We start from the raw sequence: 7,332 nt of genomic DNA on the forward strand, positions 1-7,332 counted from the left end.
TGGTTCTTTTACGGTCTGTATTCATAACACTTTCCTATGTTTAATGTTTTCTTTGACATGCTCCTTTAAGTGAGACAGGAAGTAGGAAGCAGGAAGTCACCCTTTGACCTTTCAACTCTGTTGTTTCCATCAGCAAACAGCAGCAGCAGCGTTGGTATGTAATAACTTTTATCTTTATCTATAATTGCAATACAGAATTTCCTATAAAATGCATGGTTTTGTGATGTTTGATTTTAAAAGGCCACCAAGTTTATTTACAACCAGGGCTATGTTTACACTTTACTTTGTGCCATCCGTGCCAGCATGTTTGGCGTTCTGCTTGCTATGTGCTGTTGTTGCCTAAATATAAGCACGTGCAGCATAATCCCACCGTGTGCGTGTACGTTACAGGGTACAAAATTATGCACTGAGGTCCTGGTAAAAGCGGCAGTGACAAAGGACACTAGAATCTAAAACAGTAGATGCAACAAATAAGTACAATAAAATGAAACAATTAGATAAGATCTTTATTTTGAATATGGCAAATAAAAAAAGCAAAAAAAAAATACTTATCCCGACTCCTCTGTGTATATATATATATACATATATATATATATATATATATATATATATATATATATATATATATTTTACACATATATGCAACTATAAACATATTTATACACACATACACTTACATATACATACATGTATGTACGCCTACATACACATACATATTTACCGTGCACAACTTTATTAAATCGAACAGGAATTAATGCAAATACAAGAATAAATCGATCTGAATAAACACACACATGCACACACATCATAGGACAACAGAAATACAAATTTAACAGCGCAAATGAGTATAAATAAGTATTATTGCACATAAAAGAGTCTCTAGTTGCAATGGTGACAAGTTGGGTTGAGAATATGTTGCCCCGGCTGGAAAATATAAATATTATATTATGTTATATATTATATTTAAGCTGGACTATAAATAAATTAATTTTCTGCAGTAACTCTTCTAATGTCTACTAAGTCATTTCAGCTTCAACTTTGCTTCATCGACTGTTTGTTAGATTTTAGAATAAGTGTGAGTTGTATGTAGGATCACAGTTGGCTCCAGAATAGCTGCGATGGCACAAATCCTAAAGGTACTTATAAGCACAAAAATGAGTGTGGAAACTCTTTGCAAAGACTTCTTTCTGCACGCTGAAACTCCAAGATGAAAAGTGCATGTATGAGTGGAGAGGGACTGAAATCACTGTTACTGCGGGAAAGAAATCAGAGAGGATTAGACAAACACATGAAGATCAATACATTTCTCCATCTGTGTAATGTGATTTTTATCATTCAATGCAAACGTTTGCCTTTTATCTGTTAAAGAAAGCAAGCATCAGCACTGGGAACCGGAGAAAGGCCCCTCCCACTGGAACTGGCACTGTAACGCTAATGTCGAGGCGTAGCCATGGCAACACAGACAGAAACTACACACATCATTTATTCCAGTGTCGATTCCAATGAAACGGAACACAGAGATCAGAACATCAGAGCTGACCTAGATCAGGAGGAGCCGGTCGTTAGGAGTCAGAATCGGGGGGGGTTAAAAGTCGCCGTTAAATAACAGAATACATTTTCTCAATTTCAATCCTATAATTGATTATTAAGCCATTAACACTTGGATAAACATCACTTTTCTTGCATTTTCTTTTCTTGTAATAAATAGTCAAAGATAACAAGAAAATGACTATAAAATAAGTTTTAGATAGTATCCAAAAAAAAGAGCGAAAGTTATATTAATATTAATTAATATATCAATGTTAGAATTATATTTTGAACAGCATGTTATGGATTTTTTTTTGTTCTTTTTATTAGTTATGCCACTAATTACAAATCATTAAAAATTTCGCACTTAATTTTTCATTGCAGGCTTTTTAAAGGCCCACCGCATCAACCGGACCACTCAGGACCGCTTCGGTCCTTTACTTCCATCAAGACAATCTGGTAAGAAATGCTTCAGCTTGTCAATATGGACTTTTTAAAAAGTGAATAAATTAATAAATAAATAACGAAAAAAGACCTGGAAAACTGACCTGAAAAAGGTGCTCATTAATTTTGTAACATAACAAAAAATTAGTAATATAAGTAATTATGATAAATAAAAAAAGAAAAATATGATAAATAAATAGATAAGTAAATAAATACTTTTTTAAAAGGTTAAAAATAAGGAAATGAGTGCTCATTAATTTTGTAACATAAAAAAAATAGTAACATAAAAAATATGATAAATAATTAAATTCTTTTTAAAAAAAGGATAAAAATCAGGAAATTACTTGGAAATGGTGGTCAATCATTTTGTAACATAAATAATTATGATGATTATAATGGTGATCATATTTTCCCCTTGATATTTTTCCCTAGCTTTTTAAAAATAATTTTCTACATCTCCAGATTGTTTTGCAATTTGTGGGACATTTCTTGTCAAGTTGTTCATTGTTTTTTTTGTTTTTTTTATCCATGTTTTGGAAAGAAATTGCAAAAATTTGCTTAGTGTTCAAAGTTTAAAAAAAAAAATGCAAAGGCATCTGAAAGCAAAAGGAAAAAAAAGTAAATCTAGGTTAATATTTGCTTTTGACAGCCCTAATTTTTACTGTTTTTCGGGGGTTTTTTTCATCTAAAAAATTCTATGTTGCCCTCACTATAATCAGTATGTTTCTCCACTTTTTCTATACAGTGACTTTCACTATATGAAACGAATTCACAGAAACCTGAGCACCTCACACACAATAGCAATATAACAAAACAATAGAAGTCACTGGTTTGTAGCAGTCAGTCACACAGATAGCAGCGGAGAGGCAGCGTTGCCATGGTGAAAATGCGGTCATCTTCTGCTGAGCAGCTCTTGTTATGAGGACGCATAATCAGCATGAGGAATGTGAAACGGGAACTTGTATGCGTGAGGCATCTTGCACGCACACTTAACACAATCAACCGAAAAACAAATATTGCACCAACGAAACCGTATGCAGGAGCCCGTCTGTGTCTGTGTAATTTATCAGCAGTGTCTCAGCCATACAAACACATTTGTTCTTGTTTACTCCCAGTTTGTAATCAGAATTTGCTACATTTTGTGTCTCCAGCTTCTGTAAAATCCTCAAGATAACAGATTGATACATTGACGGAGCTCTCAGCTGATTATTCATATTTACACACACTGACATATTCCAAATGTATGTATGAGGGATTTTCCTAAAGGTTAAGAACCTCTGGGTTCATGAGCACACAGCAACAGGTACTTAGATGGAAAAGTTAATATGTATGCCAGATTTGTCTCCAATTTAAAATGAATTGCAAATCAGGTGTCTTTATACAGTAGGCTCATAATGGCTTATTAAAGAAACCATGTAAGCCTAAGGTAGGTCCAATCTGATGTGTCTCTCCTACACAGTCCCTGAAGGCCTGTTAGGGGTCAACAGATTGTCAGCCTGACCGATTACTTGTTTTTGTTTTTTGTGATCGGCGAAAAAATAAGTTAATCAAAAAGTGTAAATAAAAGTGTCAGCATGGGAGGAACTTTAACTAGCTATTTTTAATTATTTTTACATTTTTTTTATTTAACTTCTTCTGTTCTTGTATATGCATTATGTGTACTTCTTACTTGACTTTATTTATTTATTTATTTTTTAAAAGTTGCGCAAAATATGAAGCAGCTTCTTTGCATTAAAATGTGATTTTTTTTTTTTTTCCCAGTGGCGGACTGTTTTTTGGACCATGCACACACACAGCCTGCCTCTTTTATTTCTTCAACCAACATCTTCAAAAGGTCAGTGAGAACTTTTCAGCCTCACATGCTTATTCTGACTTGTGCAATCACATTTCTAACTACACGTGATTGCATCTCTTGAACACATAATGATCACGTGTGGGTTTGTACAAGCCGAATGATTATGATATGACTCCATTGTGTGTTTTGTGCTTGGATAACAATACGAGCATTAGCTTTGCCCTTGAGGAAGGTTTGTTTTCTGCTCCAGCCTTTCCTGTTATTAGCTGCTGGATAAACATGCCTGCTCCGAGCCACTTTTTAAAAGATATTTTTCTTGATTTGATATTGTTTCTAATCACAATGAAGAAAAAGACGTAAGAAATCCATGAAATGTTGATGTAGTGTGCCTTCCATTAGCATGCCCATAAGAAATAATCACTTCTATTATCCTATTATTATTCAGGTGTACTGCTTTTCTGTGACTTCAGTTTGTTTGTCTGTTTGCATATACTATGTAGTCTTTACCCTCCCGGTACTGAATATGGCCTTTACCTACAAAATGGCACTAAAATTAATTAATTACAAGCCATGAAGAGGCTCAAAATGACCATAAAAAACACAGAAAGACCACAAAGAGATCCAGAGAAACTGCAAAGAAACACTAAATAACCACAAAAACAGACAAAACAGCCACAGAGATGCAAAATTACTACAAAGCGACACAAAACGACCAAAAAAGACACAAAGTTACCTCAAAGAAACGCAAATTTACCTCAGTGAGACACAAATTTACACCAAAGAGACTCAGTTGGATTAAAAAAAACACACAAAACAACCAAAAAAAGACACAAAATAACCACAGAGACACAGAAAAAGACACAGATATCTCAAGAAACACAAATTTATGGAAAATTACCCCAATGAGACCCAAAATATATACAAAACAACCACAAATAGACCAAAGGAGACACAAAGTTTCCTCAAAAAAACTCAAAAAAAGATATAGAATGAATGCAAACCACCAAATTTATCTCAATAGGACAAGCAAAAATGACCCCAAAGAGACACATTGTGACTCAAAAGAGATTAAAAAAAAAAAAAAAAACATAAAAAGTTGCATCACAGCTGCAGAAAAAAGCAAAACCTCCTTAAAATGTGTGTGTCACAACTGTATTTGCAGCCAATGGCACCGTTTGTCCCGCCCAGGTGGTTAGAGTGCACACACACTCATCTTCAGGATAAAAAGCGCCTTTTTCTACTTTAAGTACCTCTCGTTTTCTCTCATCTAAAATCCTCGGTGTGGGATCCACAACAAAAGCTCTTTGAGTCCCGACAAGGTCCTGCTCGTTAGTAAATGAGATAAATTGTCCTTTGGGTTTCTATCCTGTAATAGACTGTAAACCCTTCCAGGCTTTCTCTGCGTCCCTCTTTAACTGTGACAGTGTTTCATCGCCGTGGGCTGCCTCGCGCTCCCTTATTATGGTTTTGATCTTTCTCCGTGCTGTTTTCATTTCCGTCGTACTTCCTTACAGCATGAAAAGGCAGTTTTCCCTCCTTTATTAGTACTTTTAGTCCTGTTGTCACTAATGGTTAAAGTAGACAGGACTCACTTTTGGGGTTTTTTCTTCCAAGAATTAAAATTTGGTCATGTGGAGATTATTTATCTCGACAACAGCTGGAGATCGTACATCTAAGGGACCGAACCTACTTTTGTCATCATCCCTAAATTACATTTTAAAGTGGTGGTTCCCAACTGGTCCGGCCAATATAGGTCCAGATATCTCCATAGGCATTAGTTCAGGATCTGCACACAAGATATTTCATTTTATTCACAAAATGTTAATAACACATATGGGATTAAAACGCAATGAAATAAAACATATTGCAAGAATTGAATGCAAAAACAGGGGTGTTTCTAGGATTTGAGGACATTGGGGGTTTAGTCCCGACCTCTGCAGGGAAAAAAAAAGGCAACAATTTTAAATGAAAACTCGTCCGAGTTTAGTGGCAATTCTTTTTTTAAATTCTCAATTTATAAATTAATAAAAAAAAAATCTGACTGCATTGTTGGTGGGGACAGTCTGAAGACGCAGTGGAGCAAGTTTGGTGTCAAATGAGAAAAAGAAAATGCAGGAGGAGATAGTTTTTGAGAAAAGAGAATGTTGGACTTAATAGTTCCTATGCACAGATTTCCTCATAGGAATAAAAATAATGATAATAATGATAACACAGGCAAAACAAAGGGGAGCTACAAAACAGACTGCATCAAATAACACTGCAAAGTTCATGCGACTTCACAAACACCAGGACAAACTCCATGTGTGGAACCTCAGTGAAATGTGAATCGGTTGGAATGAAGACAGCAGAAATAAATCATGCTGTAGGGAGCTCTTTATTTATTGATGAAGGCTTTCTTCTCTAGCCTACATCAAAGGCACAGTGACACAGTAGGTGTGTGTTAGTGTGTATCGCAGAGACAGAGACACACAGGGACTGACTGGAGGTGCGTACGATGTGTGTGTTTTACAGAGACAGCCGAATCAGGTCATTAAAACGAGATCAAAGTGGAGTGGCACCAGATCATCTACATCACAACTAGTTGAAGACAATTGGAGTCAATTTGATTTATGTAGCTCGATGTAACAAATCATGAATTTACCTCAGGAGGCTTTACATTTGGTACAACAAACAGCCTTTGTCCTGAAACCTTTGAGTCAGATCAGGAAAATTGTCCAAAAATAGTTTAACAGGGGGAAAATGTTCTAGGAATTCAGTGTTGTTAATATTATTATCTGTAATATTCCTGAGAAATTCCTGCCAATGTGTATTGTTATGTCAGCCTGTTCTTATTCTGAAGTTGTGAAATACCATTGCTTTTGGAGTGATCTTGGTGAAAGGCCACCTTAAACGGCTATATGATACGCCACTTGGGTGGTATCGGCAAAGAATTTGGCCCAATGGAACAATTTACAGTGTTATGATATGCTGCCAGACACCTGTTGCGGCAGCATGATACGTATCGTATGCGTCAGTTGAGAACACAGCCGGACGATACCTGTCTTGTCTGCATGATATGCCGCTGGACGGCGTCAAGTTAAAACGATGCCAGAAGTGGCATAATATCAGGAGCACAAAGGTCCCTATAGGGTGGGCGAGAGCGTTGGATGAATCAAACAAACCCCAGACTTTTATGCAGGAGTTCAGTGTTCGCTTCCCATCTGAATGTGGAATGGAAACCATTGTCCATTCCCATGAAATTCGTGTTGGGTCCCATTGGAACCCTAAAGCAGTGCTCTTCACTGGACCCTTCAGAAAGGATTTTACAGTCACAAAGTCTACCATTTTAAGTCTGTCCATCAACCCCTATGAGCAAATTTGATGCTAATCTACTTTAAATAGAGTCTGTAATCTTAGTGGTATTAGGGCCAAATGTTCAGCTGGGCCCCAGACAAAGTGTTGGGCCCTGACTGAAAAGACATCCTGAGGTTCATTATGGAAAAAACCTGTTCAGAAAAGACAAGAGAGTATACAGTAGATACATATGACACAGAGTTTAGAAGTCCGAAATAATACAAAGGACACAG

General features: G+C 36.1%; 1 long non-coding RNA gene across 1 annotated transcript; it reads left to right on the top strand.

Moving 5' to 3' along the window:
- The first annotated feature begins 90 nt into the window (after nucleotides 1-90).
- Nucleotides 91-4,421, top strand: LOC148185512 (uncharacterized). The gene is made up of 3 exons (XR_015775953.1): nucleotides 91-154; nucleotides 1,912-1,986; nucleotides 3,733-4,421. It is a non-coding gene; the product is annotated as an uncharacterized LOC148185512 (long non-coding RNA).
- The last annotated feature ends 2,911 nt before the right edge of the window (nucleotides 4,422-7,332 follow it).

Source organism: Plectropomus leopardus, chromosome 24 (genome assembly GCF_026936395.1).
Source record: "Plectropomus leopardus strain MGB_pleo_1.0 chromosome 24, ASM2693639v1, whole genome shotgun sequence".
Lineage (NCBI taxonomy): Eukaryota > Metazoa > Chordata > Actinopteri > Perciformes > Serranidae > Plectropomus > Plectropomus leopardus.